This window comes from Mauremys reevesii, linkage group 1 (genome assembly GCF_016161935.1).
Source record: "Mauremys reevesii isolate NIE-2019 linkage group 1, ASM1616193v1, whole genome shotgun sequence".
In the NCBI taxonomy this organism is placed as follows: Eukaryota; Metazoa; Chordata; order Testudines; family Geoemydidae; genus Mauremys; species Mauremys reevesii.
In genome coordinates this window covers 280,303,908-280,331,115 of record NC_052623.1, presented here as the reverse complement: position 1 = coordinate 280,331,115, position 27,208 = coordinate 280,303,908, and the positions used below count along the sequence as shown (strand labels likewise).

The 27,208-nt window shown below is 42.5% G+C and overlaps 1 protein-coding gene and 1 pseudogene across 11 annotated transcripts in view; one reads left to right on the top strand and one right to left on the bottom strand.

Moving 5' to 3' along the window:
- PLEKHG7 (pleckstrin homology and RhoGEF domain containing G7) overlaps positions 1-27,208 on the top strand; it is a 97,132-nt gene that overhangs the window by 13,349 nt on the left and 56,575 nt on the right. For 10 of the 11 annotated variants that reach the window (XR_005593741.1, XR_005593742.1, XM_039523011.1 and 7 more), the window contains exons 2-3: positions 3,598-3,676; positions 24,924-24,988. The gene's annotated coding sequence lies outside the window, so the exon portion shown is untranslated. The remainder of the gene's footprint in view (positions 1-3,597; positions 3,677-24,923; positions 24,989-27,208) is intronic. The other variant, XM_039522986.1, reaches the window with a different exon arrangement.
- Positions 2,323-16,475, bottom strand: LOC120374655 (annotated as a pseudogene).

Below are 27,208 nucleotides of genomic sequence, written 5' to 3'. Positions count from 1 at the left end.
CTGGCCCCACTGAAATCATTGGCAAAATTCCCACTGACTTTGAAGCCTGGATTTCACCTTAATTTTTCAAAAATTTCTTGGGTCAATGGCACTTAGATGCATTTCCACAACTGTACTTATTATAAAGCAGTTGTTTTTTTATTCACCAAGAGTGATTTAGATTACCATCTTTGGCAGGAAGTATTTATGTTTCTCTCTGCCTCCCCCATCTGAGGGGCAGGATTTTTTCTCTCTCCCTTTCCCTGGAGGGCTGCTGTATGCATTCTCCGACAGCTGTCATCACCCTTCTTATGCAGTATATCTTTCCCCTCAAGTAGCTGATATATGAATAGCCTTTACACGGACATTTTTGAAGCTATGGTATTTATTGTTATTCTTTTTAAGGGTAATGGGAATGGTGATAAATTATTTGATTCTCGGTATCCTAAGACAGCATTTTAAAATAATTCAGAGCTTCAGGCAGAACAAGGATGAATATCTATAATAGCTCTTGATTTAAGTCTCCACTAGAGCATTCATTCTGGATTGTTTTTAAGTTGTAGCGTGACAAACGGTGATAAAAAAGAATTGTCTGATTTGACTGAGCCAAACTAAGCAATGGTAATATTTAAAATAAACGGCTAAAGTAACTACTTCTATCAACCAGAAGACAGATATAGGTGGGATGCAAAATTGCATATAGAGCTAAAACTTTAAAATGTTTTGGGCCAAATCCTGCTACCCTTACTCATATTGAGTAGTAACTTATGATACAAGTGGACCACTGAGTCGACAATGGGGCTCTACAAAGGCACAAGCACTCGCCTACATAGGGTGACCAGATGTCCCGATTTTATAGGGACGGTCCCAATTTTGGGGTCTTTTTCTGATAAAGGCTGCTATTACCCCCTACCCCATCCCGATTTTTCACATTTGCTGTCTGGTCACCCTACACCTACACACTATCAGTTACAGAACTGGAGCCTTAAGTGGGACTTATTTGTGCCTGGCCTTGTGCTAGCCCTCTGCACAGCATGTTTTTCACTCTTAGTCTATGTCTACATTATGACCTGGGGCGTGTGATTTGCCCTGCTCAGGTACACACACTCATGCTAGCTCTCGTTGAGCTAGCATGAGTATGAACAACAGTGTAGCTGCAGTTGTAGCAGTGACGACACTAGCACAAATAGGCCTGAAATCTGTAGATATGAACTCAGCACAGCTCAGCTATGCCTCCATGCTACCCTGGCTACACTTCTATGTATACTCATGCTTACTCAATGAGAGCTAGCAAAAGTATGTGTACATGAGTAAGGGAATCACACTCTTAGCTCCTAAGGTAGACCCAGCCTAAGTGAGGACTGATTAACACATCGGATTCAAGTACCCCCATTGACTCCTATATCTTTCAGCAAAGGAATAGGGCTCTGTAGCAGGGTGGACCCTGCTCCTGCTGGAAGGGGTTTAAAAAGTGGCCTGGCAGGGCTTGAGAAGACAGCCTTCAGGCTAGGCTGATTGGGGAAGTGGCTGCAGTTGGGGGCCACGCCCCAAACAGAGCAACAAGGCCTTATAAGAAGGCAGGGAAGCCAGGAGCCAGACAGTCTCTCTCTGGCTGTAGAGAGAGATGGGCCTGGCTGCTTAGGAGCTTGAGACTAGATACCTGAGTGCAGCAGGGCTGGGGGAAGGCTGAGGAGCCGGGGAGCTCCAGCCTAGACAGCCCCAGGCTGCGGCCTAGCAGTGGGCCAATAGGTACTGGGGGTTGCAGAGGGCAACCTAGGGGTAGGCCAAGGCAGCAGGTCCAAACCCAACTTTGCCTGTGATAAGTAGACTGATACTGCAGTCTGTCCCAGAGGGTGGGGCTAGACAATGACTGGCAGTAGCCAATACTGAGGCAAGGTAGGGATAGAGGGTGGGGGTTCCCTGAGAGAGAAAGGGAGACCCAGAGAGAAAGGGGTTGCTGCTAGGGGGCAGCGCCCCATGTAGAAGGGCACCGGGTCCAGGGAGGGACACGGGGGCCTACGAACAGGTGGATCACCAGCCTGCAGAGGGTGCTCCAGGGCTGGACTGAGCCAAATTCGCAGAGCAACCAGCAGGAGGTGCCGCAGGGGGAGTCGACCCGTTTACAGGCTCCTTGGGGAGAGTGATGTGTGTGAGAGAACAGGAGTGTGTATGAGATACAGAGATTATTTAATAACTGTAGTAGTATTACTGCCCCGTTGTAATAAACCACTTAACCTCTTTATAAAAAGATGAGTTACCATTATCTTTATATCATTAGCACCAAACAACAAGGCCACCCTTCAGTTCAAGCCTCCGTGTTCGTAACGTTTAAGTGACCGATGTTTAGTGTGTTACCTGCTTGTTGAAGAAAAGGCATCTGATTGGGCTGCAAACAAGACTGGCCTTACCAAAATGCATTGGAACTTTGCAGCTAGAGGTGAAATGTTATATGCTGGATCAATGACAACAACAAAGCTAGAGTATGGCAACCAGCAGATCAGAAAAGCTATCGCCATAGCGAGTGCCATCACTACAGCTTGGAACTCTCTCAACTTCTGTATACCCAATGTAAGATTCCTTAAATTGGCCTAAGTTTCAGGATGTATTGAGCTCCCATCCTCTGAAAATTAGTCCCTTATAAGGTGTCTCAAGCTGGGCACCCCCAAAATTGAGACATCTAAAAATACTTGTTACATTTCAAAATCTTGACCTACTATAAATACCCTTAAAATTTCTTCTAGTTTCACTGCAGGATATTAAGTAGGGAGCAATATCAGAGGGGCAGGAATCCCTGTGAATTAGTTAGTGAGAGGGACAGCCTAACAAACAAAATATGATTAATTTGTCATTACTGGTGAGGATAAAATAATTCTCAGAAGGAGTGATGCTCGTATCTTTCCTGCTGAGGCTGGTGACCTCATTTATTATTATTTCTAATGTGCCTGACTGCTAACAGCCATATTATTTGTGTATTACAGTAGCAACTAGTGCCCCCATCTAATATCAGGGCCCTGCTGCATCAGACACTTCAATGTTACTGCAGCCTGTCCCTCCTCTGGAGAGTTTACAGTCTGAATAGACAAGAAAAATACAGCATGGAAGAAACAAAGCGTTCTTATCCCCACTGTACAAATGAGGGACTGAAGCACAGATAGGTTAAGTAACAAGGGCAGTGTTACACAGAAAATGCACAGCAGCACCAAGAACTGAATGCAGATGGCAATGCAAATCCTTAACCACAAGACCTTCCTTCCTCTCTTGAATACCCTGGTTCTGATCTTAAAAGTGCTCTACATCTAGCCCTGTATAAACAAAATTTAAATACCCAGAGTAGAATGCTTGCTCCCTTGAAATCAATAGGAATTTTTTCCATTCACTTCAGTAGGACCAGGATTTCACCCAAGAATTCTTATTCCCTCAAGTTTCAGGCACAATGCCATTTTTGCCGTTTTAAACAGCTTTCCTATATTTTAAGCAGTGTGTTATTGTAGTTGGAAATTGTAGGAAATACTTTCACAAATAAGCAATGAATTTTGAAAATGCATTATTTTGTGTGTAGTGTGAGTGTTATGTGATCTTGGCAGCTTCAGTACATTTGCTTTTCTTTTATGGCAACAGAAATGCTGCTGGCGTACTGCAGATGGCATCGTCTGCTGACTATAGAAGTTATTCATCAGAAGTGCCATAAACAAAGCTTGTGAGTCTCAGCCAACCTTTCAAAGTTGGTAGAATATTTTTATTTTAGTTACAACTCCATCTCTTTTCTGCTTTATTCAGTTCGAAGTTGTGTTTATGTTCAGCTTAAAATAAGTGCTTAACTATAGTACTGACCCCACACTTGCATGTCTGAATTTCTTTTAGTGTAAATACTTTGTTACAATGTTGCTGTTCCTATTTGTTTGTCAAAAAAAACAACAACAAAAAACCACCACACATTTAAATTCTTTTTATTCCAGTACTGAAGCTTCCTATTACTATTTTGACAAATCTGTTGATGGCTATTTTAAATATATTTTTTCTTTAGTGGAAATGTGAAGTTTTTCTTTTTCTTTTTAAATCAGGTTTGTGCCCTTTTTTGCTTCTTTGTGATGTATAAGGAGGACCTTTTTATTTTAAGATTTTTTTCTGCTTGTTTTTAACCTAAAAATATCACCAATGTCAACTCTGATGTTCCCTAATTTTGCTGAAGAGGAGCATTAGAGTATGTGTATTAGGAGGTCTTACACCTTAATTGAAGGAGCAGGGGGTTGACTCTTTAACAAATGGCAATGTTTTTCCAAAGTGATTGTTTTTAGTGCCTATTTAACTCCAAACAAAATCAAAGTGTTTTAAAGAGTCTAATTAAGGCCTGGTCTACACTACGGCATTAGATCGACACATGCCGCGTTAGGTCACATTTATAATGTGCGTGGCTACACTACCAAGCCCTTTCCACCGACCTAAAGGGCTTGTAAAATTGATGCCTGTACTCCACCTCAGCAAGAGGAGTAGTGCTAGAGTTGACCTTCCAGGGTCGAATTAAGATAGCGTAGACACAACGCTGTGTAATTCGACAGGTTTGGCCTCCGGGGGGTGTCCCAGAGTGCTCCAATGTGACCGCTCTGGATAGCATTTTCAACTCCACTGCACTTCAGCCAGGTACACAGAAAAAGCCCCGGGAACTTTTGAATTTCATTTCCTGTTTGATCAGCATGGAGAGCTCACCAGCATAGCTGACCATGCCTGCCCAGGGCCACAAACGCACTCCAGTGTGGAGCATAAAGGAGACCCTGGATCTGATTGCTGTGTGGGGAGAAGAGTCTGTGCAGGCAGAGCTCCGAACCAGCAGAAGAAACACTGACATCTATGCCAAAATCGTACAGAGCATGGGGGACAAAGGCTACACCAGGCACACACAGCAGTGCCGTGTGAAAATAAAGGAGCTCAGGCAAGCATACTGGAAGACAAGGGAGGCGAACAGTTGCTCTGGTTCTGAGCCACAGACATGCCACTTCTATGAGCAGTTGCATGCGATTCTAGGCGGGGACCCCACCACCAGTACCCCAACACTGCCCGTGGATACCTCCCAGGGGCCCCAGGCGGCCACAGGCAACAACAAGGAGGGCATGGTAGATGAGGAAGAGGAGGAGGAGGAGGAGAATGCACAGCAGGCAAGTGAAGGATCTATTCTCCCTGACAGCCAGGACCTTTTCCTAACTCTGGAGCCTATCCCCTCCCAGGACCAACTGTTGCGGGACTGTGATGGTGGGAAAGGCACCTCTGGTGAGTGCACACTTGTAATAACACTACAGGGGTTAAATTCAGTTGTGGTTAATGTTTAATCTGAGCTAAACAATTGGGATACAGTGGCGACCAGTCCAGCTATGCAAAGGGTGCTCCTTGGAAAAACCTATTTATGTACCAAGAGTTTCCCCACCAAAAAACGTACCCGGGTGTGCCCTGACACTGCCTACCCTTTCTTGTGTGCTCACCATGCCTGCCTGCAAACTGAAATCTGCTGCCCAGCGCTCTGCCATGTGTTGGACCTTACTGGTAGGCGCTTCTTTTAAAAGACAAATGTGGCCATGTACCTCAGGGAATGTATTTACTGCTGTGAAGTGTTTCATTCATTGCAATAGTTAACCTTCTGCTTCCAACAATGTATGTTTTTCCTTGCAACTGCAACCTTGTCTGTGGGTACTTCCTCCACACCAGCACAAAGGCTGTCCCAGATTAGAAGGCGAAAAAAGCGGAGAAGGGAAGACATGTTCTGTGATATGATGCGTGCCTCCAGGACTGACAGGGCCCAGCTGAAAGCATGGAGGCTTACACTGTCAGAGAGCATGCACACTGACCAAGAGGGCAGGAAAGCATGCAGGGAACAAGAGTGGAACACGCAAGAGATGTTGTGGATTATGGGGGCACAAACAGACATGTTGAGGCGTCAGGTTGATGTGCAGGAAAGGCAGCTAGACCTTAGAGTCCCGCTGCACCCAATGCTGAACAGCTGCCCCCCTCACCAAGTTCCATATCCTCCTCTCCCAGCCATCATAGAATGCGGGTGGAAGGGAGAAGGAGAAGCTCCATTATCCCTTGAACTCAACTCCAGGGGATGGTTCATGGAGCAGAAGGCTCTCATTCCCACACCTCTGATTGCTAGGCAGTGAAACTGGGGGCAACGAGTGCCTGAGCAGTGCAGCATGTAAAGTGCCTCCTTACCTCCTCTCTGCCTTCCACACACGACAGGAGGTGAACTCTGTGGATGAACCTCTGAACTCTGGGGCTGCACTGACCAAGGAGAGCAACTGCGAGTGGGATACAGAAAAGGGACGGGCACATTAAAGGGACTTTTGGGTTGCTGGACTTGAGACCCTGAGGGGAAAAGGACACTGACCAACTTACTTGGGGGTGGGTCTTTTGCTCACGGTTTGTGTTTATAGGCCCTAATTGCAGTGTTTTCCCAAATTAATGCGGAGTTAATTCCCTCCATTTATTAAAAGAATTTGTTACACTCAGACTCGTGCTTGTGAGAGGGGAAGTAAATCCTCTTAGAGGTGCCCAGGGAGTGATGTGTAATTGTCCCAGGTCACTGGGTGGGGGCTCGAGCTGGTTTTGTGTTGTATTGTTGAAACCCCTAGACACTGAACCCGGCCCTTATTGCTGTTGGCTCCACCTGGCAGAAGGGTTACATAAGCTACGTGTCCTTGCCCCTTCCCTGCTATGTTATCAGGCCCTTAGACCCAGGTTATCTTTGCTATTCATTGCTGTCTCTGTTTAGTGTTTGTTAGCATAATAAAAATGCATGAATTGAGGACAAGAGGCTCTTTATTCACTGTGCACGCTGTGGTTGGTGGGGGTTTACTTTACAGGGCAGTACATGCAAAAAAATGGGGTAGCTTGGTAAGGAAAAAACACACAGCTCTCACATCAGTGTTGGCTCATTCATGAAACTTGTTTTCAAAGCCTCTCGGAGATGCAGTGCGCCTCGATGTGCTCTTCTTATTGCCCTGGTGTCTGGCTGCTCAAAATGGGCTGCGAGGAAATCTGCCTCAACCCCCCCACTCCGCCAGAAACTTTTCCCCCTTCCTTTCACAGATATTATGGAGCACACAGCAAGCAGCAACAACAGTGGGACTATTGCTTTTTCTGAGATCTAACCTAGTGAGTAAACTGTGCAGCGCCCCTCTAAATGTCCAAAGGCACGCTCCACCACCATTCTGCACTTGTTCAGCCTATGGTTGAACTGCTCCTTCCTGCTGTCCAGGCTGCCTGTGTTCAGCTTCATGAGCCATGAGAGCAAGGGCTAGGCTGGGTCTCCAAGGATAACTATTGGCATTTCAACATCCCCAACAGTAATTTTCTGGTCTGGGAAGAAAGTTCCTTCTTGCAGATTTCTGAACCTAAATATGCGCGCCTCATGACTCTTTCCTGACCATCCCACGTTGATGTCAGTGAAACAGCCCTTGTGATCCACTAGCACTTGCAACACCATTGAGAAGTACCCCTTGCGGTTTATGTGCTCTTTAGCAAGGTGGTCTGTTGCCAAGATAGGGATGTGTGTTCCATCTATCACCCCACCACAGTTAGGGAACCTCAGCGCAGCAAAGCCATCCACTATGTCCTGCACGTTTCCCAAAGTCACTACCCTTCTTAGCAGAAGTGAATTGATTGCCCTGGTCTCTTGGATCACAGCAGTCCCCATTGTAGATTTGCCCACTCCAAACTGATTGCTACTGGTCAGTCGGGAATCTGGCATTACAAGCTTCCACAGGGCTATTGCCACTCACTTCTCAACTGTCAAAGCAGGTCTCATTTTGGTATTTATGCACTTCAGGGCTGGGGAAAGCAATTTGCAAAGTTCCATGAAAGTGGCCTTATGCATTCAAAAGTTATGCAGCCACTGCTCCTCATCCTGTACCTGCATCACAATGCGGTCCCACCAGTCTGTGCTTGTTCCGCAGGCCCAGAAGCAGCGGTCCACCATGTCAACAAGCCCGGCTGCCGCCACCAGCATGTGTGAATTGCTCTATTCCATGGCTTCCAGCACAGCTATTTGTGTGGCATCACATTGTTCTGCGTGGCGGCTCCTGGCTAGGCGCTGTAAATACTGCAGGACGATGCATGAGGTGTTTGTGATGCTCACAACAACAGTGCACAGCTGAGCGGGGTCATGCTTGCCATGCTATGGCATCTGCAAGAGTAAACCAGGCTTAGGCGTGAAAATGATTGTTTGCCGTTGCTTTCAGGGAGGGAGGGGACAAGTGCATCATGGGAGGCTGACGATATGTACCCAAAACAATTCGTGGAAATGTTTTGTCCTATCAGGCATTGGGATCCTAACCCAGAATTCCAATCGGCAGCAGGAACTGTGGGATAGCTGCCCCCAGTGCATCACTCCCTGAGTCAATGCTAGCCATGGTAGTGAGGATGCACTCCGCCAACGGAATGTGCATAGTGGGGATATGCAGTGTCGACTTTGTAAAATTGGAGGCTAAATGTTGACTTAAATAAATTTGACCTAATTTCTTAGTGTAGACAGATTCCCTTCCCCTCTGGGTTTGCTCAGCTTTTGGTCTCTGGGATCTTATGATGCTGTAATTTCACTTCTTAGCTGCCATAAAGTATTCCTTGATACACAAGATCTCAATTTCTAAAGTAAAACAAAAATCTGATTTTTTTGTGTGGTCTTAACAAGACCATTTCAGGTCCAGTTTGTACATCACAAAAAAAGCACCAAGGTCATTTTCAAATATTATTTTTCTATTAGTGAATCTACACATCGGATGCAGATTAGGTGATTTAAATCCAGGGTCACCCACTTCCATAGCAATACTTGTGTTGAGGAACCCGGGGCTTCTGTGAGAGGGAAATGCCACAAGCATCCCCTTAGACTGTATTAACTTTTCACAAGCTGAAATATTATAAAATGGCCTGTTCTCATGAGATTTGCAGCTTGTTTTCCCGATCAAAGAGATTCAGATAAGCTAGAAATAAAGTGAAATATGGAAAGAATTGTACAACACAATAAATAGAGCTAGTCAAAAATGCAGAATATACTTTGCAAAAAAAAAATCTAAAACCAAACATAATACACACACACATTTTTTCTTGAAAACCTTTCATCAAAATTTCAAAAAACAATCTAAATTTTGAAAATATTTCACCAGACCTAAAAATAATCAATCATTTCAAGGAGTCAAAATCAAGGCATGTTTACACTGTATGTTAAGAATGCCTGTACAGAAAGAGCAAGGTACTGAACAGGTACTATAAACCGTCAGCAAAAGCATAAATTGAAGCCTATCTGTAATGACCTGAAGGCATTGTCCTAAGAAAAGCCAGTGATTAGTATAGGAACAATGAAGCAGGCTATGAAATAGACAATCTGGAATCTACAGTTGCTCCAGGATCTTTCTTCCCTGCTAATGGGGCAGGAGATTTGGACTCCTTCAGGAATACAAGAGCTCCAGCCAAAGAATGGTGACACTGGCCAGATGAGAGATGAAAACATGTAGCCGGTACCCTCTCTTTAGACTCAGCTTTAGAACTCGTAAATTAGCATACCACATTGTGTCTTTCATAGGCTAAGACAGGGACCAGAGAAAAACCACACTTGACAAATTACAAGAAATAATATGAGCAACCATCAAATCAGAATGTTTAAAGGTTAATTCATACACCCACCTGCAAGTTTCATAGCAAGGCATTATTGAAAGATTGAAAGTATCTGGGGTAAAATCCTTGCCCCACTGAAGTCAATGGCAAAACTCCCATTAACTTCAATGAGGCCAGGATTTCATCCCTGGTGTATACTAATCTCTATCAATCACCAGAATTTAGCAATTTTTTCCAAACAGACAATCTTATAAGTGTGAAAAAAGCCCATAAGAAATTATTAATCAAAATATGAGATTAAGACATCTGAAGAACATGAAACTGGCCATACTGGGTCAGACCAATAGTCTATTTAGCTCAATATTCTGTCTTCTGATGGTGTCCAATGCCAGAGGCTTTAGAGGGAATGGACAAAATGGCAATTATTGAATGGTCCATCCCCGGTGTCCAGTCTGAGTTTCTGACAGTCAGAGGCTTAGGGACACCCAAAGTATGGGGTTGTATCCCTGATCATCTTGGTTGATAGCCATTGATGGACCTATCCTCCATTAACTTATCTAATTCTTTTTTGAACCCCATTATAGTTTTGGCGTTGAAAACATCCCCTGGCAACAAGTCCCATAAGTTGACTGCTTTGTGTGAAGAAGTACTTAATTTTTGTTATTGTTGTTTTAAACCTGCTGCCTATTAATTTCATTGTCTGACCCATGGTCCAGATTAACACTTGGTCAGAACAATAGTATCATCTTGATTTTGCTTGATTTGTAGTTAAACAAATGGCTAAAATATAATCTTCTTTAACAAACATCAGACATTCAGGTCTCCTGATCAAATATAGCACTTTTCACTTTACTTTCTGGTTCTTTGTGGGTTATTATTGTTGGTTATGGGGTTTTGGTTGGTTGGTCTTTTCTTCCCTTTAGTGGAAAGGATAGATTTGTAGTAAAATTAATATTTTTTTGCTATTCTTACTACTGTTTTAAGGAGCTATTATCCCTCCCGCTAAGTTTACCCACTATATTTAAAGGGGATATTTTGAAGCATGAATACATTAGATTTGTATTTAGTATTAATTTTTTTAAATAAGTAAATAAAACTAACCAGTATTGACAATACTGGTTACCTTCTTTCACAGACAATAAGAGAGGGTGCCAGATATCCAAGATGGGAATACATCAGCCCACATCACTATAGGTGTCCGTGGCTTTCCTCACCAAGTAATTTGTTTCTCGGCATTAGAAAAGCTGGCAGAATCTGTCCTTTGCAAATGGTTAATAGATTCAAAGTAAGAAAGCAAACATTAAGCAGTGTTATAACAAACCTACTTAGCACTATGTCATTCCATTCATTTACCTGTCTCGCTGTTTAGAAAATTATATTTTTGAGTTGTGAATTCATTTTTTTTTAAGTTAACAGAAAATTAGCCCTGTAAAACTATTGCTAGGTTAATCCTTCTTTTGGACTTTTTAACCGCAACCCAAGATAAATAGTTGTCTTTTTCTAAAAAGACATACAAAATTTCATGTATTAGAACTGAGGAGGATTGATGTGTCACTTAGCTGTTGCTTACCAAAGTAGTTGACAGCAAATCCTTGGAAACTGCAGAACTTTTGTCCCACGTAGAAATATCCACGGTAGTTTCTAGCTGTAACTGTAGTGGTGCCACACAGAAATATAATGAGATCTAAAAAGGAGAGATTAAAAATGAATATGTTGATAGGGTTTTTTAAGGTAACTGTAATCACTAACAAATTATTAAATATTGAAAACAGCATCGAGCAATATCAAGAATGCCAAAATGCTATCTAGGGGAAATGATGAGTCTCATTGTGATGCTCTCAGCTAGGTCATCTACAACAGTAGTATTATTCTGCATCTGCCCATAATGGAGAACTGGAGATTTTATTAGAACTGTTCACACAATAGATGGTTCATCTTCTATATGAACAAGGCCTTTGTACTTACATCATCACATACTGTGATGCTTCCCAGGGGACCCAGGGTTGTGAGGCACCTCACTACCACCTGCCTGTAGCATGAAGGAGCCTCAGCTGTGCCTGCCAGGTGTCAGCTCCCCAACTCTACATGCCATAGGTAACACAAGCACACCCCTCTAGGCCTATGCAGGCTCTGCTCTCTCTCTCTCTACAGCAGGGGTTCTCAAACTGGGGGTTGAGACCCCTCAGGGGATCACAAGGTTATTATATGGGGGGTTGCGAGCTGTCAGCCTCCATTCCAAACCCCGCTTTGCCTCCAGCATTTATAATGGTGTTAAATATATTTAAAAGTGTTTTTCATTTATAAGGGGGGGGTCACACACATAGAGGCTTGGTATATGAAAGGGGTCACCAGTACAAAAGTTTGAGAGCCACTGCTTTACAGGTTAGCGATAAGCAAACTCCAGCCCTTGAGCCCTCTGACTGTCCCCTGGAGTGACCACCCCCGGTTCCACTGGGCACTAGCAGCATACACAGATTTGTTGTTTCCAAAGAAGCAGTACATCCCAGCATACCAGTTCTGTCTCAGATCATTACTCAGCTTATCACACAGCACTTAGATATGTTTATAGGAAAACAAGTAAAAGTTTATACAACAAAGTATAGAGATTATTAAAGTGATAGCAAGTAGAAGTATTGGGAACAAATGATTAGACATAAAATAAAATCCTAAAATGCATTCTAGAATCTAGAATTACTTAACTAGCTACTTTCATGTTTTATATAACAATGCTCACCCAAAGTCCTCCCAGCGTTTTACAGCCAGGCTTGGCTGTAATCTTCCATTCATGAGACAAGTCACTCTGTCAACTTGCCCTTCAGTGAAAGATCCAGGGTATCTGTCTGCACCCCGAGATATATAAGAACAATCCATTGTCCTTATTCATAAACAGGAAGCTCTCTGGCTGGTTGTTTTTTCCTTTCTACTTCTTACTTATTGATTTTGTTGTCTGTTAACCAGCATCTGGCTCACTATGCAAATAGGTATACCCTGGAAGGCGCACAATGCACAATGAACAGACAGAGAGATAAGCATCTGTAACCCCCTTCCTAAAAGTAACCTAAGACATGTCACCTCCTGGTTACCTGCCTTAAGAACATAATTTTCAGAATAGAACACAACTCCTTAAATATGATCCATCCATCCATACATTTCACAATGATTATGATGACAACTGGGCTACTGGCTCTTGGCAAAGACTTCACATGTCACTCTTTAGTGAATTATTATGCAGATATCCAACCCAGGGGATTCCTGTAACATCCTGGGCATCCCATGTGGCCTCTTCCAGCTGGCACTAAGGGGTCCCTGCATCATACATGGTGCTATGTTTTATATTTGAGAGTTAAACCATAAGATTAAATTTACAGCTGTCTTCTTTCACTTGCCTTTGTGGTATGTTCTTAAGTGCATTAACCAAATATCCTAATAAGATTACAGTCAATAAAATAGCTCTCTAATAGGCACTATGAGCACCAAAGATGAACTCAGAAGTCATCTGTATTGTAATAATTTCCAAGATGCTTTTCAGTTTGAGTCAAAGAGTGTGCTAAGAAAATTGTCACATGGCAGAGAGGCAACTACTGTGTCAACTGTATCTTCACCTGACTTTTCATTTAAAAAAACAACATCCTTATTTCCCCCCCTAATATTTTCCTCTTAATCTAGCACTAAAGAAAACATGTTAATCTAACAACATGTAATCCTAGCAAATCTTGCATAACAGAGAGTATTTCCCTGCCAGCCTTGCTACGATTCCTTCTGGAGCATTTATCTTTGCTTCCTTCAATGCAAAATACTATGCTAATCCAATGTTACCATTGAGAATGTAAATGCACAGGTGTCAAGAAGGTCAAAATGATGGTTCCTGGCTTAATGGTTACTCGACCACACTGCACATATGTCACTATATATGGTTGGGTAATACAAAATACTATAGCCAGTTCCTCAGCCAGTGTAAACCAGAGTAGCTCCATTGATTTCAGTGACTTCAGTTGACTATGCCAGTTGAGTGTAAACCCTTATATGTGCATAGGGAGGCTGTGTAACATTTCCAGTGGGAGCCATGACTTTAGAGATCCAGATTTATGTATCTATCAGCCATAACATTGCATTAGTGTCATACTTTGTTTCAAAATTCAGTTTTCTGCTAACTTCAGAAACTTACACTTTGAGCATACTTCTCATTTTTCAGGTCCAAGTATTATAAACTTTGCACCCAAGTTTGCATCTCAAAACTTCACTGGTAAATACTATGGGACCAGATGGGTTTATATCTCCATAGCAAAATCTGGGAATTGGAAAACAACGCAGAGATGAGGCTGAGTTAGCACTAACTATGAGACCAGCACTAATAACTACATCTGGCTACCAGTTAAAGAACTGCAACAAAACATGTTTCCCCTTTATCAGCATGATGTGGCATCTGTTTTAGAACAGAGGTAGCTTGCTGCATTTAACTAATTCTAAGAGTTACATCTTGTGACACTCAGATTCTGCTGCTCGAATAAACTTCATGAGAACAGACTTATTGAGGACAGTGTACAACTTCGCTTCCTTTGGTCACCGCTTGACAACGAGTCGGTTTTATGGGCATATAGAGAAAGGGCAAAGTACATGTAGATAGTTAATGGCACTCCTGTCATTTTCATTACTAAGGTTATCATGCAGCAAGTCACTGATGAGTGAATATAAGCATGTACCATTCTTTACAGCATATCCTGTGTTGGCAGGATTTACTTATCCAGTAAATCCATCCTTATGGATAAATTAATATCAAATTAAAGCAGTGTTGTCTTGTTCAGAGGTCTTTTAATTCCCATTGCTGCATGTTTCATTATGATGGCCAATGCGGAGCTGGCCAGCACGAAAGCCATCTGGTTGGGGATGAAATCCTAGCTCCTTTGAAGTCAATGTAAAAAATCCCATTGACTTCAACAGGGTCAGGATTTCACCCTACATTTTTAACCAATGGACCATCGCATGACTGTCTTCACAATGGCCCATATACAATATCCATAACGATGTGAACATGAGTCCATTCTTTTTAGGGCCTTATTCTTCTGCCCACAGATTTACCAAGCTGTGACATAGATGTTTATAAGATAAAATAAACACTGGACACAATGTCAGAAACAAATATTTTAGCAATTTTGAGTTGGCATCTAGAAACCATCAGATTAAAGTGGCACCTGAGGATTGAGAGAACTGTGCCTTTGTAACACCCTATGGGACTGTTTCAATTCTGCAGAATGTCTTTCAGTCTCATGAATGCACCAGAGATGTAGTAAATATACCAGAGACGCAGTACCAGTAGGGAGTAAATGATCTGACCCAAATTGTGAGACCTGAAGACTTCCTCACGCTCTTAGATGACTTCATTTGTTTCCATAAAACATGGGAGGAATATCTGGTAGACATGGACAGGATTCTAAAGCTTTTTAAGGAGTTAAGGTTTAAACTTGCACAAATGTCAGTTTGTGAGGAGTCGCATTACCTTCCTAGGAAAATGGGCTGGCGCCCCAGAAACTGAACATTATACAAACCTGGAGGAGGTACAGAAGCTTGCAGGCCTCTGAGAATACTACAGGAGATTTTTTTTAAAAAATATTCAGAGGGGGCAGCACCATTATACCACCTAACTAAGGGAAATTTTGTCTGGGTGGAGGGCTGGAGTTTGCTTATCACTAACCTGTATTTGAGTTACTGAAGGAAGGACTGCTAAATCATGTTGTGTTTAAATTCCCTGTCCACTCGTGGTAACCTGGGATGCCTCAAAACTTGCTATTGGATTTACATTTGAACAAATTGATTAATTCAGTTTGTGCAGTGGCTTTTGAAAGTTGGAAATTAACTTGGTGCTCAGCTACAGAAATGGAGCGTTTAGCTATTGTGGAGGCCCTCGAGGCCCATTGTCTCTGCTTAGCAGGTACGGAATTCACAGTGTACACACACCAGAGGGCGCTGCAGTTGCTTCTTATGAAGCACCACCCAGAAGGATGCCTGTGGAAATTGATACACAAACTGTCTGAATATACATTCACAGTTCACCAGAGACCTGCAAAGCAAAATGTGGTTGCAGATGCACTCGGGGGGAAGGCAGTGAGAATAGAATCAGGCTGGTCTTGTGAGCACATCTGGCAAGAACAGTCTAAGGATCCTGAGTTATGTCTGGTGTGCCAACAGAGCCACAGAAGGAGAACGTGCCTGGGGAAGTTCAATGCCATTCAGGAATGATTACCTATTGATCTGGGCTCTGGTTACCCACTTGGTGGTGTATGAAGGTAACAGACTTGTCTTGCCAGCAAGCTTGCAGAGAACTGTACAGAAATGTCACTGGCAGGCTACCTGGTGTATGAAAAGACACTGAGCCACATAGCCATCTGATTTTTTTGGCTGAGCATGGCTACAGATGTTAAGGACAGTGTACTTTCCTGTCAAGAAAGGAAGAATTCCTTTAAGGGAAATGTCCCAATCTCGTAAACCCTGGGAGCACGTACAGATTGACTTGAAAGGCCCTCTATCAGAAACACGCAATGAAAATTGGCATTTGTTGGTAGTGCATAACACCTTCTCAAAGTACATGGTGGCACAACCACTGAAGGATAAAAAGATTGAGTCAGTTCCAGATGCACTGATGAAATGTAGTGTTGCAATTCAGCCCACCCAACTATATCTGCAGTGATCAGGAGAAGGAACTTGAATGACGATTGTTAGACAAGGTTTGCTGACATCTCCAGATAAGCAAGGTGAGGGCCAGTGTTGCCCATCCTGTGAGAAATGAGGAATGGAGAAAGTAAACCGTACTATTCATTCTCTGCTTAGAATCATAGTCAGTGAATACCAACAAGATTAGGACATTTGTCGTCTTTGCATATAACAGCAGCCAGCACTCGGCAATCCATTACTCTCCTTATGACTTTATTTTTAACCTTATTAATTATTATTAAAAGCCCTGGAGATTGCAACAACTGGAGCAGAGAACCAAGCCCAGCCTGCCCCACAGCACAGGAGCTGCAGGAACCGCCACTGTGGGGTGAATGCCAGGCAGAACCCAACCCTCCTCGCTCCCCGGGGGACAGGATCTGACCGAAGCTACCCCAAGGCAAGGCCATAAGCAGAGCAGGACAGCTGCCAAGGGTGCAAAGGTTATGGGATGACTCAGGCTGGTGATGTTAGGGAGCTCGGGCCAGTCCCTCATGGAGGGACTTAGAGAAGGTGCACTACCTCCGCTCCTTGAGTCACCTCAGTGAGCCAACCTCCCTGTCTGGTTTGTGGAGGCACAACCAAAAAAATCTGCGGGGGCATGTGACCCTGCATGCCCCATGTATCGCTGCTGGTTGTTGGTGCAAATATGCTTGCTCACCCCAGGTGCTAAAATGCCTAGTTAAGGCTCTGTCCCAGAGCCTCCACCCACAGACTATTTACTGAGTTGCAACATGCCATAAACATTTACAAATGGGTCCTGAGCCCAAATAGATTGAGAACAACTTACTTAGTCTTTCTCTAGCCTATTTCCTGTGAGATATCTGGAGGTCCTCAAGATGTCTCTATGCCAGACTAATCCTGAAAGCCCTCAATCAGTTGGTCTTGCTTCTATCAAGGAAAGTTCCTCATGCCAACGGTTTGCAGGGTTGGTTGCTTAAAAATAAATGTCTGTGCTGTCCAGCACAGTGCATTGGAAATTACATTGGTGCCAGTGCCCAACTAAGTTGCATGACCTACATTTAGCCCCAAACACTACAGAACTATTTACAATCTTTTTAAATTTCTCATGGACTTTTTGGAGCATACTGATTTTGTGGAATGACAGCAGCAGATTTTTAATGATCCATTAATTGAATTTGTTTTGGCTAATTCCCAGCAGGGTAACGTCTTTCTTCCTACTCAAATTCCCCTGAAGTTTCAACTGAAAGGTTATATTCTTCTGCACTTCCTGCAACATAGTGTTGGTATGTGTTAATTAACTCTAGCGTTCTAGACCTGGCTAGTTCTGGTGGCAAGCTCTCTGTATATTCTGTAAATTGCTTTGGGACCATTCTGTTTTAAAGGAACAGTATGCTATTCTTTTTGTAACACCAATTGTGTTCTTCAATCCTGTATAAAGAGAGATTACACAGTGTTTACAGGGGGTTAAGTATGATCTTTTTGTGTAGTTACATTCTCCTCAGACAATCAGAAAAACCTACACATTTCAGAATATTACATACACATTCCCAAACAAGAGTACAGTAAGGGAGTGCCTCCCTCCATTTTTCATATCATTTACTCCTGAAGTAAGCGTTATATTTGCATACCACTGTTAGCTTTTTAAATATCAATGATAGGAGCCTGCCTGAGGTCATTTTCCCTTGTTTATGGTGATACACTAACATGTTGGAAGATAGCAGCTGTTGGTAAGAACTAGGAAGATTATCCTTTCTAAACTACCCACATCCCTTTCTTACAGTAGGAATGACACTATTTTTTTCTGTTTAGGTTTTCATATGGATATGCAGTTAAATGGCTGTTTGGGCAGTTGGTGCTGAAAAACAGAGTTGGCATTTGGGTTTAGTTGCATATTCATCTTGATTTATTACGGGGGGGGCTGGCTTTTTTATTCTGTGGGTCATATTTTCATTTGCTGTCTACAGTGTTTATAATGTAATGCATATATCAATGTGAGATGGATTCTAGCTCTATATATTCATGTAAAATAGAAAACAATATTTACCCACTTTTATAAAATGTATGTATAGCTATAGATAAAAAGTACTAAATATTATTTATTATAGATGGGGCTGGTAGCACTTCCTATTATTAATGTTGCCTGACATTTCTCATTATACAGCCCTGTTTTCAGCTGCTTGTAACTTTGCCTAACTTTAGCCATTTGGGCTGAAATTTTCTATAGTGGCTATCTGCCTCAGGCTGAAGGGTTTGGGAAACTTCAGCCAAAAGAGTTCAGCCATTTTAGAGAATGAGGCTAGTGAAAAGTACATTATTTTGCCCATGTTAGAAAAAAATCTGACAACTTTTTATTTGAGACACTCCTGGTTTGGAGCAGGGACTTGAAATTTGACAGAGTGTGCCTTTGACTGTTCCTGTGAAAAACCAATCCAAAACCGGCTACATTGAAAAATTGCAGTTTGCACACACTCAGTAGAGCCCTGCTAGACCTTTCCAGCCAAATTCCCTGAAGTTTCTGTGGTTCTAAATTCCCTACAGTTCCTATTAAAAATTTAGTATGTGATTGTGTAATTAAAGACCATGTCATAATGGGCAAGCACAAATTAAGGTTGCACACGTAATCTTAATTCCGGCATTTCCTCTCTTTATGAGTGCTTGACTTTGCAACCGTAATCACATTCTTTTCAGATAGTTTTTGTGTGTGTATTTATGATGTACAGTGTGTTTAGTGCGTGGTAGTCAATCACTGAGAAGCCCCCATGGCACAAATATGTTTTAATGAGGGAATTTCTTATGGAGTGAGGTTGCATATACACACACACACACACACACCTACAATTAGGGTTTGTCTACCCTGCACACTCTTTAGGGCAGTATGTAGATTCTATGCATTACATACTGCCACTCCCACCTCAGCACGGGTATAAACAGCAGTGTAGGCACTGCTTAGGCAACTAAAGCAAAGACATGTCTGAACCCTGTAGGTATGTGCCCTACATGGGGTCTCTACATGCCCAAGCAGTGCCTTTCCCATCTACGCTGCTACTTTTAGCAGTGTAATGTCCCATCGCCTCCCGCCCCCAGCTACTGGAGTCTTTGCCCACCACAGTGGGGAAAGGATCTGGCAGGGGTGGAGGCAATAGAAAAAAATCTCTGTCCTTTGACAGCTTCCCCTGCAGGAGCCTTTCATGGACACGTGTAGCTACATACCACAGTGTGGACGCAACCGCTTTTCACCGCAATGCATAGCTACGCACCCTACATGCCACTGCCAGTAGTGTGCACTGCAGACAGCCTTAGAAAGTTCTGTATTTGCTGTTCTCCATGGTAAAAGAACTATGCTTCAATAGTTATTTACAGTGTAAACAGGAAGTCTTTCAATATTCTGGGATATGAAAAAAAATGGGTTTATGCCTCTCTACATTTTCATGATATTCTATCTGTTCAGTACCTCAGCTATAGTTTTCTTTCCTGTTACATTAAAGAAAGAGCACATTTTATTTTCACTCCATCTTTATAGACATCCAACTGCTATTTTTTTTTCTTTTTCCACATTTGCTTGTTTGCACCAACTGGCTTGAAGTAAAGCATAATTAGATTCTTTTTATCATTTGGCATTTGAATTAACTGTATGTTGGATAACAAACCACTAGATCTTTGAACTTAGGGCAAATTCAGTCTTTTGAAGCTTGAATCATTGGGAGCAAATGGTGAAATCAGTGGAGATTTATTTATTGCTCTGTCAGTGGTGTTTAAATAAGACTGTTTGAATGTAAGGTACTATCTGGCCTCTCAATCCTTCTAAGCTCCTTAGTAGCACATTTCTCATAATGAAAAAGGAGTCTCTCCCTGCACCCACTCTGCACAAGTGCATGCAGCAGAACAACTGCATTGCCATAAGTGAGACAGGATCTGAGTGCCTCCTTCACACAACAGAGCCGAGCTGAGAGAGGGAGCAACATAGGGACAGGGAAGTGGATCTATCATCCAGCCATTCATCTTCACCATGCATTCAATGCAGAACAGCCATGGGCTTACTGTTCTGCTTCTGTTCTATGGCCTGTGGTGCAATATTTGATCAACACCCGCCCCTTCCCACACTTCCTCTGCTTTTCCCAGCACACAGACTGCTAACTCGGGCTGGGCCCAAAGGGCAGCATTGACTCTTAATTGTAAGGGGAAATAATATGTTCATGCACATTTCCTTTTTTAATGCTATCTTACTCTCTATTAAGGTCTTTCCAACACAAATACCACAGACAAGATGTTCCCTGTCATATTCCCTGTCCCACACTGAAAACGGGTGAAATGGTTGCCTTCAGAACCAAGAATTAATTAGGAATAAATACATTAAATAAATAAATAAATCATCTGGCTGTTACAAAGTACGTTTATTTGACATTTAAAGGCCACCATGACATCTGTGTTACTTCAGAATAGTAAGAACTACCCAACTCAATGTCAAACAGCAAATGAACTAATAGTGGAAGAAAAGTGGGACTTAGAGATACAGTAGAACCTCAGAGTTACAAACCCCAGAGTTACAAACTAAGCAGTAAACCATACAGCTCATTTCAAACCAGAATTATACAATCAGGCAGTAACAGAGAAAATAAAATAAAAAATAAAAAGCAAATACAGTACAGTGCTGTTTTGAACATAAAACTACTAAAAAATAAAATAAAGGGAAAGCAGCATTTTTCTTCTGCATAGTAAAGTTTCAAAGCTGTATTAAGTCAATGTTCAGTTGTAAACTTTTCAAAGAACCCCATAATGCAGGGCCGCCCAGAGGATTCAGGGGGCCTGCGGTCTTTGGCGGCGGGGGGCCCCCACCGCCGAATTGCTACCAAAGACCTGCTCCAGGACCCCCCGTCGCAGGTCTTCGGGGCACTTCGGCAGCGGGTCCCGGAGTGGAAGGACCCCCCGCCACCGAATTGACGATGACGACCCGGAGCGGAAGAAGCTCCAGGGGCTCAAGCCCCACGAGAGTTTTCCGGGGCCCCCGGAGCGAGTGAAGGATCCCGCTCCAGGGACCCCAAAAAACTCTTGTTGGGGCCCCTATGGGGCCCAGGGCCAATTGCCCCTCTTCCCCTCCCACCCCGGGCAGCCCTGCCATAATGTTTTGTTCAGCGTTACAAACCACCTCCATTCCCAAAGTGTTCGTAACTCTGAGATTCTACTGTACTCAGACTTCATCAATTGTCTAATCTCATACCTATTAAACTAGAATATTTTGCTTTGCAATATACTGGATACAGTAACTAAGCTCTCAATGAATGTTTATGTGTACTGCATATAATTACAGTAACTCCTCACTTAAAGTTGTCCCGATTAACATTGTTACATTGCTGATCAATTAGGGAACATGCTCATTTAAAGTTGCACAATGCTCCCTTCTAACATTGTTTGGCAGCTGCCTACTTTGTCCACTGCTTGCAGGAAGAGCAGCCCATTGGAGCTAGCTGGTGGGGGCTTGGAACCAGGTGGACTGGCAGCCTCTCCTCCCCCCGCCCCTCAGCTCCCCACTCTCCTAAGTTCCCTGTGCAGCAGCCGCCCAGCAGGCTATCAATTGCTGGCAGTTCAGCTGTCCCTCCCCACACTGCCATGTGCTGCTCCTGCCCTCTGCCTTGAAACGTCTCTCGGGAGCCTCCTGCTTGCTGTGCGGGGGGGGGGGGGAGATGGGGGTTCCTGCCCCTGCTTACCCCTTCTCCATATAGAGCAGGGTGGGGACAGGACAGGGTTCAGGACACAGAGAGCTTCCTGGCTGCAGCTGCTGTCTCAACTTCCGGATCTTTTTAAAGGCAATGTACTTAGAGTGGGGTCAACGTACTTAAAGGAGCAATGCGTGTCTCCCCGCCCCCCCTCCCCACACACACAGAGTGTGTGTCTCTGCCATGCTGTCTCTCCTCCCTCCATTCCTGCTGCCTTGTAAAGTGTGAGGCTACATTAACAACGTGTTAACCCTTGGGGCTCAGCCGGATGCTAGTTCATCATTTAGCAGTAAAGCATCCCCTGGGAAATATCCCACCCTCTTACTTCACCACCTCAACCAAGCTTCACAATCATCATTGCTATGTACAGTATTAAATTGTTTAAAACATATATATAAATAAAAGTTTTTTGTCTGGTGAAAAAAGTTTCCCTGGAACCTAACCTCCCCCCCATTTACATTGATTCTTATGGGGAAATTGGATTCACTTAACATTGTTTTGCTTAAAGTCACATTTTTCAGGAACATAACTACAATGTTAAGTGAGGAGTTACTGTATACCATAGCTGACACAGGCAACCTCTCTTGGCTTCCAAGTGTGTAAAGTAGTCTCGCACCCATGGGTTAAGTAGAAGTCCTGGCAACTAGTATTTCAGCCAGGAGAAACTAATCTTCATTTGACATAATAATTTTACCCATTAGGTAATCTCTTGAGATTTAATGCTTCTTGGGAATGGCATAAAACAAAGACTGAGTCCAGTATGCAGCTAAAAGGGTTAAAATCATCCATTAATATATTCAAAATATAGCCTGAAATTTGATAAATTGTTCATGATAGAGCCAGAGCCACAGTTGGTGTAAATTGGTGTAGCTCCATTTAAGTCAATGGAACTTTGCCAATCTATACCAGCTAAGGATCTGGCCTATATATTGGTGGTACCAAGAGTAAGAGCACTATGGTATTCAAGGGGCCAATGGGTTCCAGAGTTTGAAGCGGTGTGTTGGTTAGACCTGCTCTGGCCAGTTAGACAGAAATGTTTTAGATGCTGGCAGCTACTTGGAGCTCTGTCTAGAATAATACACCCACCATTACAGACACTGGCAGAGTTGCACTTGTGGTAGCAACAGAGAGAGATCATAGGAAAAGTTCCACAGACACCAAATACCACAGTGATGGGCCTGGTGTAAAAACCCAAACAGAGTAGAATGATCTACTGCTAATGATCAGCTCTGACACCCACTGCAGAACAGACACTAATGGATTCAGTCTTCTAGGGGTCTCAGCCTACTTACTTTTGCAAGAGACTTATTTGGTAGTGGCAGACTATAGTCTCTCCAGAGCGATAAGTGGGTTTATATCTCTTGTTGCAACACTCAGGAGTCCATACCCAAAAGCAGCTTCCTTTTGACAGCACTGACGATGAGGGGAGAAGGGAGGCCTGCCATGAGACAAGGTGGAGTTAATTATAAAGAATGTTTTTTAGAAGCCAGGTGTGACCTCTTCCTTTCCCTTTTCCAAGGCATGGAGGTGAACATCTCTGCCATCAGTTTAGAGAGATCACCTTTCTTCTTGACCTTTTCAGTGTACAATTGGTGAATGTGGTATTAGTTTTGTAGTTTGGGGAATATCAAAGATTGTCAAGGCTGTGTCATTCCTCCCAGCTGTAGCACCCTTACACCAGTGATGAGGCAGGGTGGCCTCCACATCATCAGAACAGATTTGTGTGCATTTCATGAAGAAGATGATCTGCTCCACCTCATCTGATGTCAGTTTAAAGGACAAGCTGAGGGTGGAAAAACAACATGGCCTTATTTGCCGATTCAAAATTTTCTATTTAAAACAAATCTGCCTATATTGTAAAGGATGTTTCAAGATCAATGGGGGAAGGGAAAGTTTTTCCCATTCCTTTTTATTACTACCTGAGCCAGATGAAAACAGAAAACCAAGTATTTATGAGTATTCTTGTGAATAAAACTTTCCAATTTGCCTTCTCCACTTGGGACCTTAATCCAATCCCCACTGAATTCAGTGGGAGTCTTTCCACTGACTTCAGTCAGTACTGGATCAGACACTTATTCATGTGCCTTTGGGTTGGGTGACTTTTCTATTTGCAAAAAATGTTTAAAGAAGGTGAAAAGTGTCACAAATTCTAGTACAAATAAATATCACTGAGAATATTTGCACTGGCAGTGTTTGCTCAGCCATTTGAAAAATTGTATTGCTTGCACAATAGATTTGAACAATTATGATGTGGATAATTTGTGAACAAATAAACAGGACTTCAGTTTTAAGCACCCAGTCACGGATTGAAAATGATACCAGGTAGCTTAGCTAATCAGTTGTATAGCAGTGAAAAGAATTGCAAATACTCAGAGACTAGTTCTTGAATAATCCATAGACAATTTCTCCACACATATAATTCAAACAATTGTGAACATACTTGTTAGAATCCCAACCTGATTGCTGATATTCTGTTCATGCATTAAAAGTGCTGAATTCATTGATTGTGAATAATTTAATGATTGATTCAGACAGCTTTAATTGCTTAAGACACTTGCATAGAAACAGGATTGTTCCTTAGAATTTCATCTGCTCTTGATACCTATTCCTTACCTGAGTGAGATTTCCTTTGCCAAACCTTATCAGTACAAATCTATCCAAAGCAATCTGAAAGGGAAAATGAAAAGCAAAGAGGAGAGAGACAATTATTCTAGAGAGTGAATACTATTAATCTTGTGTTAAAATGGATCATGTTACCATTTGTAAACTGGCATTGATCCTGAAGCCACTCCACCTGACCTTTTGATAAACAAATCCCCTAGAAACGTTGAATCTACAAGAAGAAAAAACTAGTTCCCTATTTCAGCACTCAGCAAGGAAGCTTAGGAAGAGAAAAAGGTGTCGCTTCAGCTGAGTCCTATATACAGTGAAGCAAGTTAAATGTTTGACATTTTATTTTTGTTATATTTTCAGAGGATGTGAACAGACTGAAAGGTGACAATTTGAGAATGAAATCAATTCTTCAGCTGTATAAAGCAGTAAGTTTTATGACCTAGAGTATGTCTGTTTGTCTGTCCTTTTCTTATATCATGTTTTGCTTTGTCAAGATTGTGTTGCTGAGAAGAGTTTCTTGAGATCCTAGTTTCAAAAAATTGAAATTTATTATATGTTCAGTTTAATGTAAGAGCTTTCCAGAGAATAAGTTTTAATTCAAATGGTGCTTCATAGTATATATGTTTAACAAAAATAAAGTCTACACAGTAAAACTTTCTTAATTCATACTAATATCTGGAAGCCCTATTGTGAATTATAGAATTTGGCAGATACACAACCAAGTGGTCACTTATAAATAAAACTAAGCTACATTCACTGAATAAATGAACAGAAGTATATTTTGTGATGCATTACATTTGTTGTTTTTTTTCATAATACTTCACAGTATACTAATAAATGCTGAAAAGATCATGAAGCCATAGTAATAGAAGATCTCACTACAACCTTGTGCTATTACAGCTTAGATGAAAAACAGGGAAATAACACTGATTTTGTGCATGATTTAGGGAAAGTGTGGATTCCAAGTGTATCTCAGTTTTAATGAGCACATGCTTTGATTACTCTCTCTTAAAGATGGATAAATAAGGCAAAATAAATTCTATGGGTATTTGTCACAGTTGTGATGAATTCATTTCCATCATGTTCAAGAAAATTTTGCATTTGCTTCCTGCAAACATTTGAGTGATTGGATTGGATTGGCCCAAATGGTTATGGAAAGCAAATGTAAAAGTTGCATACATCAAAAGTTGCAAAAAATAGATTTTAAATTTGCACATTCAAGAATTTGGGTCAAGAGTATTGGTATCCAATGAGAGAATAGAAACAATACCACATTATTTAAAACTAAGCCACACCAGATCAAATTTCACAAGTCACATTCAATCAATCAAGCGGGGTAAAAAGCCAGCATATATTTGAATAAACAACTAACAAATAGATTTGGGGAAATCCTGAATGGTTTGCAGATATTCTGTTAGCAAAATGAGAGGCCACATTTGTTAAATAACTAGTTTATCATTAATTATTCTTACCTAACAATCCATTTCGAGAGGGACTATTACCGTAGTATCTGGGAACTACACCTTCCTACATTATGAAACATAAAACAGATTACACTTAATTACCAGATAAATTGCCAAGTAATTGCCGCTATAGCTTGATTATTAACTTTTTTATTATTTGATTACATAATACCAATTTTATTTATTTATTTCAAAGCATCCTGTTTCTCTGCTGAAAAGAAAATATAGGTTAGCCTTGTCTTAAATGATTGTGAGATTTTATTTGCTTAACCTCTCAGTAAATAATAGTTATTTGATATAGCCCATTTGTCCTGCTTAAAAAGGGTCATGGGCATTGCTGGCTTCAATGTTATTCCTAATATAGTACAGTGCTGTAGTCTCACTTCTTGGCAGAAAAAGGCCTAAGAAAAATTAAGAGACTCTGGCCCCATTCAGGCAAAGTACTTAGCTGTATCCTTAATCTTAAACACATAATTAGCCTCATTGAAAGTAATGGTACTACTCAAGCTTAAAGTTAAGCGTGTGCCTTTGTACTTTGCTCAATCGGAGCCTGTAGTGAAGCAAGACTCACCACCACGGTGCCTCCTTCTGGTCGTCTTGGGAATTAGCTCTCCAGCATACGGAGCGCCGCCTCCTAGCCAGTGTCTCACCTGCTGCTGGCCCCATGTCCCACCCAGACCCCAGTGCCCCTTTACCTCAGGGTTCTGCCCCCAGCAGTAATCCACAATCTGGGTCTCCCATCCCAGGGGAACCCCCAACCCTCTATCCCCACTTTGCCTCAGTGGCTACTGCCAGTCATCATCTAGCCCCCGCTCACTGGGGCAGACTGCAGTCTGTCATGGCCACTCATCATTGGCAAGGGGTTCGGACCAGCTGCCTTTGCCTAAGCCCGGGCTGCAGCCTCCGCAACCCCAGTACTTGTTTTGGCCTTTTAGCAAGGCCCACAGCCTGAGGATTTACCAGGTTGGAGCTCCCCAGCTCCTCTTGCCTTTCCCCAGCCCTGCTCCATTCCCTGTACCCTGAGCTCCCAGGCAGGCAGGTCTTTCTCCCTCCAAGGCTGGAGAGAAACTCCTCCAGCTTCTGGCCCACAGCCCTCTTATCAGGGCCAGCTGGGCCCTAATTGAGCTGGCCACAGCTGTGGCTGCTACTGCAATCAGCCTAGCTTGTCTGTTTTAACCCCTG